The following is an 11,397-nucleotide window of genomic DNA, read 5'->3' on the forward strand; positions in this document are numbered from 1 at the left end:
GGATTACAATAAAAAAGCAAACAGAAAGAAAGCATTAGATGGAAAAACTAAAAGAAATTTTGACAAAAATAAAGTAAGGTTTTTAATTGCATACTGAACATAGAAAGCAAACTGTGGCGAGTTAGAACATATCTCAAAATACTCCTTGGACACAATTTTTTACATCTTGTTTTTTTCTCTTCCTTTTTGTTAAAAAAATCTCATTGTGTTTATTTTTTCCTAGCTGTTACTTTTTTCTTGCTTTTTTGTTCTCTATTACCCTTTTCCCTTTATTTGCTTCTATCTTTTCTTCTGGCTTTTTTCTGAAATTTTCCTGCTCTTTTTTTCTCTCCTTTTGTTTCGTTTTTTTCTCAGCTTTTCACTACTTTTTCATTTCGGTATTTTTTTCTTTTTTGTTCTATTCCCCCCTTCCTTTAAGTCGTTTTGTGCATATTTTTACATACTATTTGGTCATGTTGGGATTAAAGAAGCAAAAACAACCTGAAGAGCCGTTTGGGACCCGAAAGAGCCGGTTCCTTTTAGTGAGCCGAGCCGAAGAAGCCGGTTCTCGACAAACTCTACTGACTTTACTCAACTTCGTTCTCCTTCGACTCGACTTCAAAATACCGCATTTAGGACACAACGTCAGGGGAACCCGAGTATTTTTACCTTCATGCACTGTAACTTTGACTTAATTCGCTTCTTAATTAGCAATTTTGATCCCTTATTTTTGTGAGCTGGCTAGATTTTCTTGTGTGTTGAGTAAATAGGGAACATTGCTCACGGTCAACCATTTGGGGAATGGACAAGCAGTTAACCAAACTACCTGTCAGTTGGTAATAGTTCTGATATGGATGTACTGATTAAAGCAATAGTAAAGTGGTGCACTGGCCTTATGTAAGCAGGGAGGTCATGCGGTACTGACACAGGCCAGGCCTTAGTTTTCCTCAGCATGGGGCAGAAATGTGCTGACCAAGTCTTCCCGGGCGATCGGGAGTCCGGGGGAGTTGGGGGATAGACGAGCAGACTGAAAGAAGTTTATTTGCCCGTGGCTTGTATAGGCTTCCTTGGAAAACAAACAGCGGTAATTTTGTTTGCCGCATGTTTTAGCAGCTGTGACCTCTTATATGAGCAAAGCTTGACCCCATCCTTGAAGCCTCGCGGGGTGGGGTAGGGTGTCGGGGTCTCCTTCCACGTCCGGCCATGAATGGATCCCATTTTTTCCCCCCTCAGGTACAATTTCGGTGTCTTAACAAATACCGCGAGTCGGACTGGCCGGGGGGGTATTTCGTGATTTCGAAAATGTTTTGGTCATGCGGGACTTTGTTGTTATAGTCCAAACAAGTGGTAGCAGTGTGTCGGATCATTCAGGTGGTGGTGGCGGGATTGAAAAGCCAGCAGTGTGTTCACTAGGCCATCAACCCCCTCGGAACCTGACCTGCTCGGGTCACACATGAGCGAGAAACAAAACCTCAGTTAAAAAACGACTCGGACTGATTGGGGTGCTTGCGACCGGGTGGGGAAGGTAGCTCATGTTTTAGGATGCACTGGTGAAACTGGGTTCCATTGTTCAAAGAAATACACAGGTTTATGAACTCTGGTTCAAACTGTGTACTTTGATTTTTGCAATCGTGAGATGGAATAAGAGCTTGCTCTGTCCACTCCACGCATCGGCCCGGTATTGCAGTACCTCCGGGAACGGTGCATTCGCACTGATCGCTGCTCGGCCTCTTGGCTTTGTAGTGTATTATGATTGGACCGATAACGGATAATGGATAATTGATAAAGAATATAGAACAATAAACCTCTACAAAATCCCCCCCCCCCATTTAGTGTCAATCGAGGGATTTGAAGTTTGGCTTGGATTAATTTCGTGTTTTTTTTTATGTGGGTGCGTGCGGCTTATATACAGGTGCGGCTTGTGTATGGATGAAATCGGTTTTCCCCTTAAAATGTGATGGGTGCGGCTTATAATCAGATGCGCTCTATAGTCCAGAAATTACGGTACTTTCAATGACTTTTGGATTACTCCAATACCAAATATGCTAATAAAAGACAAAAGAAACTAAATATGAATAAAATGACTAAATTTTGTGCAGGCTTGGAATACATGGAACGGCAAAAATGATGTTGGCAAGCTGTTTGGATTTATTTTCATTTTGTTTCTGTCGCATTTTAGGTTCGTTTTGCCGGAGATCAAAGAGATCAAAGCCAGGAGAGAAAGCTGACCACGTGTTGTGAGTCATCATTTTATTCATATTTAGTTTCTTTTGTCTTTTATTAGCATATTTGGTATTGGAGTAATCCAAAAGTCATTGAAAGTAATCCAGTTAAAGTAACCCCTGTGCATAATAAATGATCGGAGTCCTATTCCAGACCCGAATAATCAACAAATTAAACAAGCGACAGACCTTCAATTTGACCTGATGTCATTCAAACCCTAAACCGTTGAGACACATCTCAATTCACATTCTTGTCTACGTCTGCAGGGACGTTTAGAGCTAGGACAAGTTGCGTCTCGTCCGTCATCGCACAACAGATGTCCGGCGGATTACATCACCCGGACCACACCCGGGTCTCTAAAGCATTTCTCATCCCTTAAAATTGGCCCCCAACCCCAGGGAAAAAAGCAGTTCCATTAAGATCCCTCGCAAAGTATTCACATATTCCTTCAGACGATGGGTTTCATACGTGTGTTTCCATTGCTATCACGGTGTTAAACATGTCCTCGTGAGTCATAACCAGGGTTCCCTCTAAGTTGCGTGTGTACTACCCAGAGCTTTTCCGTGCACAAGAAAATCGAGCCAGCTCACAAAAATCAGGGCTCGAAATTGCTAATTAAAAAGCGAATTAAGTCAAAGTTACAGTGCGTGAAGGTAAAAATACACGGGTTCCCCTGACGCTGTGTTCTAAATGCGGTATTTTGAAGTCAATGTCGAAGTAGAACGAAGTTGAGTAAAGTCAGTAGAGTTTTTCGAGAACCGGCTTCTTCGGCTCGGCTCACTAAAAAGAACCGGTTCTTTCGCGTCCCAAACGGCTCTTCAGGTTGTTTTTGAATCTTTAATCCCTACACGACCAAATATTAGGTAAAATTGTGCACAAAATGACTTAAAGGAAGGGGGGAAATAAGAACAAAAGAGAAAAAAATACATCAAAATGAAAAAGTAGTGAAAAACTGAGAAAAAAACGGAAGGAAAAATTAAAAAAAAAACGAGAAGAAAAGAAAGAATCAAATAAAGCAAAAAAAGGTAATAGAGAACAAAAAAAAGCAAGAAAAAACAGGAAAAAATAAACACAATGAGATTTTTTTTAAAAAGGAGAAAAAAAGTAAATACAGTTTTGTATCGTGCAACCGACTCAATAAGCCCCCCAAAAATGTTTGTATTATGCGACAAAAGATACCAGGAATAAAAGAAATGGATATCTTGTGAAAGAATTGTAAAAACAAATGATGTTTGTAGGCCCTGCAACCTTTGCAATCGTACATGAGTCAATTCATTCAAAAGAGAAAAATAATTTTGCATTGCCGGAAACTCAGCAAAATGTAACGTACGTGATGTCGAGTTTAAAATGACTAAATTTTGTGCAGGCTTGGGGAGTAATGGAATACACGGAACGGCAAAAATGATGTTGGCAAGCTGTTTGGATTTATTTTCATTTTGTTTCTGTCGCATTTTATGTTCGTTTTGGCGGAGATTAAAGAGATCAAAGCCAGGAGAGAAAGCTTACCACATGTTGTGAGTCATCATTTTATTCACATTTAGTTTCTTTTGTCTTTTATTAGCATATTTGGTATTGGAGTTATCCAAAAGTAATTGAAAGTACCGTATTTTCCGCACTATAAGGCGCACCGGGTTATAGGGCGGACCCCGAAAAATAGTTTTTGGTCCTATATCTTCCATACATAAGGCGCACCGGATTATAAGGCGCTACAATGGGAACGTGGACAAAACAGTCAGATAGTTCAGTCCAACTTATTACCCCCTTAACATTCCCAAAGCTTGCAAAGACGCAAATACAGACATGTACGGAAACAGTGTCTCTACGATGTCACCAATCACTCAAATGCATCGTTCCATCATTCAAAAGGTTAAAGTCTTGGGATTCAAGAAATGCCAACCATTCCTTAGTTTCTATTTTCTTTTTCGCTCGCAACTTTACTGTGCGTATGACAATAAACACTTGGAATTGAGTTGAATTTAAAAATAGACACTCCATTCCATCCATTATCTGCACCGCTTATCACAGAAACATCGAGTTCAGTCTGAAACAAGGTACAGGGAAAATATGTAGCCGGAGTAGCTCACCGAAGTTGTTGTGTTCAATAATAATGTGCAACCATGGTCCTCTTATATCCGTGAGTGTATTAAATCCAGGAGAGTAAAAAATGTTTTCTCTATGCCGTAGTGCAACCCAACGTGCTATTCACATTCATCTTTTTCGGCCAATTGCAGGCTTTGTTTTGCCGCTTTAGCCTATGCCACCCTGTAAATGATAAAAAGGATCCGCCCCCTTTACCTCCGAATAACTTTAGCCAATAGTGATGGATTCAAATGATGATTGACACATTGGTTAGCCAATGAAACGCCGGTAAATAAATCCCAGCATACACCGCGGACTACTTGGCTTTCGGGGGAAAATCTAGTCGGCGGCTGCAAGTTAGTTGGAAGACTTTGCGACTTAATGTTGATCCATAAATAAGCCGCACTGTATTATAAGCCGCATGGTCAGCTTTTGAAAAAAATAAAGGCTTTTAGGTGCGCCTTATAGTGCAGAAAATACGGTAATCCAGTTAAAGTAACCCTACCCAACCCTGGTCCCGACACATACAGAAGACCCAGTTCATTCCTTTTTCCCTATCTACTCTCGCTCACAGTGACCTCAAAGATGCTTTCAGTCCTTGAAATCACCCGAAAGCAAAAGCAGTCTGTCTCTTTTTCTCATCCTCGCATTCTGACACGATACGGTCATGTCCGGCAAATGAATCGACGGCTCTGTTCGTAGCCATGAATGGTCGGGAACAACAGAGCGTGAATAGATAGGAGGGAAAAAAGGAATTTATGTTCGGGCATTTCGCAACGATATAAACGGATGTATTGGGTTTCTTCAGAATGGAGACGGAATAGGTCAAGAGAAGTTTGGGAAAAAAATGAAGACAATAAGTGCTATGCATCCCCTAGGGTTTCGGGTAGAGAGTCATAGGTCACCGTGCATGGTTGAGATTCATATCCATTCATATCATAGCCTCTGGTGGCCCTTGAATGCTAACGCCTTATTGGTCCAGACTTTCGCGATTGCCTTCTCCAGTCTGATGGAGACAAATTAAGCAAGCTTACTTCGTCAGTCATTGAGCCCAGAAGTCTGCGATTTTTGAGTCAGGCAAGACGGAATGAAAAAGCATTCTAAGTAACGGTGTCGCTACTGGAACGTTTCACACAATGCTTTATTAAGGAATCGGGGACGTCAGGACGAGAGGGAAAGACAGCGATCTGGTGGTCGCTGGACAGGAGGGGCAGGTAACAGGAGGCAAGATGGAAGCCGGGACAGGAGAACGAAGCGCGGTCGGGGATCGGAAGCAAGTCGGGTTGCCGAAACAGGAGAACGATGCGTGGTTGTAGATCAGAAGCAAGTCGGGTAGCCGGGACAGGAGAACGAAGTGTGGTCGGGAGACGGAAGCAAGTCGGGTTGCCGAAACAGGAGAACGATGCGTGGCCGTGGATCAGAGGCAAGTCGGGTAGCCGGGACAGGAGAACAAAGCGTGGTCGGGGATCGGAAGCAAGTCGGGTTGCCGAAACAGGAGAACGATGCGTGGTTGTAGATCAGAAGCAAGTCGGGTAGCCGGGACAGGAGAACGAAGCGTGGTCGGGGATCGGAAGCAAGTCGGGTTGCCGAAACAGGAGAACGATGCGTGGTTGTGGATCAGAAGCAAGTCGGGTGGCCGGGACAGGAGAACAAAGCGTGGTCGGGGATCGGAAGCAAGTCGGGTTGCTGAAACAGGAGAATGATGCGTGGTTGTAGATCAGAAGCAAGTCGGGTGGCCGGGACAGGAGAACAAAGCGTGGTCGGGGATTGGAAGCAAGTCGGGTAGCTGAAACAGGAGAACGATGCGTGGTCGTGGATCAGAAGCAAGTCGGGTAGCTGGGCAGGAGAACAAAGCGTGGTCGGGGATCGGAAGCAAGTTGGGTTGCCGAAACAGGAGAATGATGCATGGTTGTAGATCAGAAGCAAGTCGGGTAGCCGGGACAGGAGAACGAAGCGTGGTCGGGGATCGGAAGCAAGTCTGGTTGCCGAAACAGGAGAACGATGCGTGGTTGTGGATCAGAAGCAAGTCGGGTAGCCGGGACAGGAGAACAAAGCGTGGTCGGGGATTGGAAGCAAGTCGGGTAGCCAAAACAGGAGAACGATGCGTGGTTGTAGATCAGAAGCAAGTCGGGTGGCCGGGACAGGAGAACAAAGCGTGGTCGGGGATCAGAAGCAGGTCTTGTTGCCAAAACAGGAGAACGATGCTTCGTTGTAGATCAGAAGCAAGTCGGGTGGCCGGGACAGGAGAACAAAGCGAGGTCGGGGATCGGAAGCAAGTTGGGTTGCCGAAACAGGAGAACAATGCGTGGTCGTAGATCAGAAGCAAGTCGGGTGGCCGGGACAGGAGAACAAAGCGTGGTCGGGGATCGGAAGCAAGTTGGGTTGCCGGAACAGGAGAACGAAGCGTGGTTGTGGATCAGAAGCAAGTTGGGTAGCCGGGACAGGAGAACAAAGCGTGGTCGGGGATTGGAAGCAAGTCGGGTAGCCAAAACGGGAGAACGATGCGTGGTTGTAGATCAGAAGCAAGTCGGGTAGCTGGGACAGGAGAACGAAGTGTGGTCGGGGGACGGAAGCAAGTCGGGTAGTTTGTATGTTCTCCCCGTGCTTGCGTGGGTTTATTACGGGCACTCCGGTTTCCTCCCACATTCCAAAAACATGCATTTCAGGTAAATTGGCCGGTCCAAATTGTCCCTAGGTGCGACTGAGCGAGTGAGTTGTCTGTCCCCGTGTGCCCTGCGATTGGCTGGCAACCAGTTCAGGGTGTCCCAAGCCCACTGTCCGATGATTGCTGGGATGGGCTCCAGCAGCCCCCGCGACCCTACTGAGGATAAGCGGTTGCAGCTAATGAGATGAGATGAGAACTATATCTTCAAAGCCCAGTGGGAACCCTGGAGCTCCCTGACCTAGACATAAACCTCAAGGCATTGGTGATCCTGCAATCCTGGACATGATGTTTAGCTGTAACCAAACCAGACTGACAGCTGCAGTCTGTCTGCTCAGGGTCCGTCATCAGATCATGTACCAACATGGTCCCAGCACCCAGCACCCACCACCTGGTCCTTGACAGGGCACACACCGAGTAACATATAAATAGCTGCAATCAGCCATAGTTTTTGCTACATCATGGTATAACCAACCCAGACAGCTGACAAAACATTTTTTGTCACCGTGTTGCAACTGCTTTTCTTTGCACTACTGTTACTATGCGCTATTCTGTTATTGCCATAGCATTAAGATTTAGGTCTTTTAAGCCAGGGGTGTCAAACTCATTTTAACTCTGGGTGGGACAAAGAAAGAAACAAACAAACAAACAAACAAAAAAGGAACAAAGAAAGAAACAAAAAAGAAACGAAGAGAGAAACAAAGACAGAAACAAAGAAAGACAGAAACAAAGAAAGAAACAAAGAAAGACATAAAAAGAGAAATGGTGAGAGAGGGGGAAAGAAAGAGAAAGAACAAAATCCAAAGAGAAATAGAAAGAAAGGAGAGAAAAGAGAAGGGGAGAAAGAGAAAAGTGGAGAACAAGAGGGAGACAACGAGAGAAAAGAGATAGAAAGGGAGAAAAGGAAGAGAGAGCAAAAGAAGGTAAAAAGACACAGGGAGAAAGAGACAAAGAGGAACACAGAAAGAGAAAAAGAGACGGGGGGGAAGAAAGAGAGAGAGAGAAAGAGAAAGAAACTAAAGAGATAAAAATTGAAATAGTGAGAGAAGGGGAAATAAAGAAAAAGAACTGAATCCAAAGAGAAATAGAAAGAGAGGAGAGAGAAGAGAAGGGGAGAAAAAGAGAAGGGGAGAACAAGATGGAGACAAAGAGAAAAGAGAGAGAAAGGGAAAAAAGGAAGAGAGAGCAAAAGAAGGTAAAAAACACAGGGAGAAAGAGACAAAGAGGAACAAAGAAAAAGAGAGCTGGAGGGAGTGAAAGAGAAAGAGAGAGAGTGAGATAACAAGGGAGGGAGGGAGACAGAGTGAGAGAGAGAAACAAAATAGATAAAAAGAGAAATAGTGAGAGAAGGGGAAAGAAAGAAAAAGAACGGAATCCATAGACAAATAGAAAGAGAGAAGGAGAGAAAAGAGAAGGGGAGAAAGAGAGAAGGGTAGAACAGGATGGAGACAAAGAGAAAAGAGAGAGGAAGGGAAAGAAGAAAGAGAGAGCAAAATATGGTAAAAAGACACAGGGAGAAAGAGACAAAGAAGAACACAGAAAGAGACAAATAGACGGACAAAGAGAAAGAGAGAGATAAAGAGAAAGAGAGAGAGAAACTAAATAGATAAAAATAGAAATAGTGAGAGAAGGGAAAGAAAGAAAAAGAACTGAATCCAAAGAGAAATAGAAAGAGAAGGAGAGAAAAGAGAAGGAGAGAAAGAGAAGGGGAGAACAATAGAAGGGGAAAGCAAGAGGGAGAGAACTAGAGTAGGTAAAAATACACAGAGAGAAAGAGACAAAGAGGAACAAAGAAAGAGAAAAAGAGAGACAGAGGGAGTGAACACGAGAGAGATAGAGTGAGAGAAAAAAAGGGAGAGAGAGAGAAAGAAATACAAGTAGAAGTACAAGTCGAATACTGAAGCCATGTGAATGTTTGGAGGAATTTGAGTTCCACGCATACCCGTTTAGTTTTTGCTACATCATGGTATAACCAACCCAGACAGCTGACATAACATTTTTTGTCACCGTGTTGCAACTGCTTTTCTTTGCACTACTGTTACTATGCGCTATTCTGTTATCATTAAAATATAGGCCAGTCTCTAAGCCAGGGGTGTCAAACACATTTTAACTCGGGGGCCACACGATAGAACAAACATTCTCTCGGGGGCTGGACAAGTAGTGTAGAGAGAAATAGGAAAAAGAGAGGGAGAGAAAAGTAGAGCGGGCGGGACAAAGAAAGAGAGAAAGGGAGAGAAATAAAAAAGAGATAAAAAGAGAAACGGTGAGAGAGGGGGAAAGAAAGAGAAAGAACAATATCGAAAGAGAAATAGAAAATACAAATAGAGAAAAGAAAAGGGGAGAAAGAGAGAAGGGGAGAACAAGAGGGATAGAAAGAGAGAAAAAGGAAAAAAGGAAGAGAGAGCAAAAGAAGGCAGAAAGACACACAGAGAAAGAGCGTCAAAGTAAGAGAAAAAGAGACAGAGGTAGTGAAAGAGAGAGGGATAGAGTGAGGGAAAAGGGAGGGAGACAGAGATAGTGTGAGAGAGAGAGAGAGAGAGAGAGAGAGAGAGAGAGAGAGAGAGAGAGAGAGAGAGAGAGAGAGAGAGAGAGAGAGAGAGAGAGAGAGAGAGAGAGAGAGAGAGAGAGAGAGAGAGAGAGAGAGAGAGAGAGAGAGAGAGAGAGAGAGAAGAGCTAAAAAGAGAACTGGTGAGAGAAGGGGGAAGAAAGTGAACGAACAAAATCCAAAGAGAAATAGAAAGAGGGGAGAAAAGAGAAGGGGAGAACAAGAGGGAGAAAGAGAGAGAAAAAGAAAAAAGGAAGAGAGAGCAAAAGAAGGTAAAAAGACCCAGAAAGAAAGAGACAAAGAGAACACAGAAAGAGACAAAAAGACAGAGGGAGAGAAAGAGAGAGATAAAGAGAGAAAGAGAGAGAGAGAGAGAGAGAGAGAGAAGAGCTAAAAAGAGAACTGGTGAGAGAAGGGGGAAGAAAGTGAACGAACAAAATCCAAAGAGAAATAGAAAGAGGAGAGAAAAGAGAAGGGGAGAACAAGAGGGAGAAAGAGAGAGAAAAAGAAAAAAGGAAGAGAGAGCAAAAGAAGGTAAAAAGACCCAGAAAGAAAGAGACAAAGAGAACACAGAAAGAGACAAAAAGACGGAGGGAGAGAAAGAGAGAGAGAAAGAGAGAGAGAGTGAGAGAGAGAGAGAGAAACTAAAGAGATCAAAATTGAAATAGTGAGAGAGGGGGAAAGAAAGAAAAAGAATCGTATCCAAATAGAAATAGAAAGACAGAAGGAGGACTCGACTTCCAAATACCGCATTTAGAACACAGCGTCAGGGGAACCCTTGTATTTTTTACCTTTATGCACTGTAACTTTAACATAAGTCGCTTTTTAATTAGCAATTTCGAGCCCTGATTTTGCAGTGATCCATTTTCATTGTCCTTTCAAAGATAAATTCCCAAGCATCACAAGAACCATAAATCCTAGCATTCAATCCAACCCCCAGTGTAAGAAAAACGAAGCGATTTCCACCGAAGGAAATGAACTTTGAGAGGTCGCTTAGTCAGTGTCCTGACCTCAGAAGATGAATTTCACGCCAAACGCCCCGTGAAGATTGCTAAACTGAAACAGCTCTGTCAAGAGAATCCATCCAAAACCTTCTCCTGACTGCTGTGAAGGTCCAGGACATATTTGCTAGAATTGCAGCTGCCAAAGAACCCTAAATCCTAAATTCCAGAATCTTCACTCTTTTCCCACCTTAAATGATGATATGCTCAATGCAATTGATTGATCTATTTCTTACTCATGCCATGAGGCTCTTGAACTCCACCCGGGGGAGTAAAAGCCCACATTGAACCCCATATTTGCATATTACCCTATTTTTGTGACAGCGTGTATTTTCCGTAGCACTATTTAAATTCTCCAAAGCAAAACGTTATATCGGGTATTTTTGTATTCTATATATTTCTTTTTTTATTTTACTATATCTTCCAAACAATGCTTTTCCGCGCATGAAAAAATCTAGCCAGCTCACAAAAATCAGGGTTTGAAATTAATTAAGAAACGAATTAAGTCAAAGTTACAGTGCGTGAAGGTAAAAATACACGGGTTCCCCTGACGTTGTGTTCTAAATGCGGGGTTTCGAAGTCCATGTCGAAGTAGAACAAAGTTGAGTAAAGTCAGTTGAGTTTTTCGAGAACCGGCTTCTTCGGCTCGGCTCGCTAAAAAGAACCGGCTCTTTCGGGTCCCAAACGGCTCTTTAGATTGTTTTTGCTTCTTTCATCCCTACATGACCAAATATAATCTAAAATTTTGCAGAAAATGACTTAAAGGAAGGGGGGAAATAGAACAAAAAAGAAAATACCAAAGTGAAAAAGTAGTGAGAAAAAAAGAAACAAAAGGAAGAGAGAAAAAAAGGAAAAATTCAGAAAAGAAAAAAAGAAAAGAAAGAAACAAAGAAAAAAAATATTTCCTA

At 43.0% G+C, this 11,397-nt stretch overlaps 1 pseudogene; it reads left to right on the forward strand.

Annotated features, from left to right (window-relative positions):
- Positions 1-1,572: 1,572 nt before the first annotated feature.
- On the forward strand, positions 1,573-1,691 carry LOC148354437 (U2 spliceosomal RNA; annotated as a pseudogene).
- Positions 1,692-11,397: the final 9,706 nt, after the last annotated feature.

The sequence above is a fragment of the Urocampus carinirostris genome, chromosome 13 (assembly GCF_059441175.1).
Source record: "Urocampus carinirostris isolate Australia breed hairy pipefish chromosome 13, RoL_Ucar_1.0, whole genome shotgun sequence".
Taxonomy (NCBI): Eukaryota; Metazoa; Chordata; class Actinopteri; order Syngnathiformes; family Syngnathidae; genus Urocampus; species Urocampus carinirostris.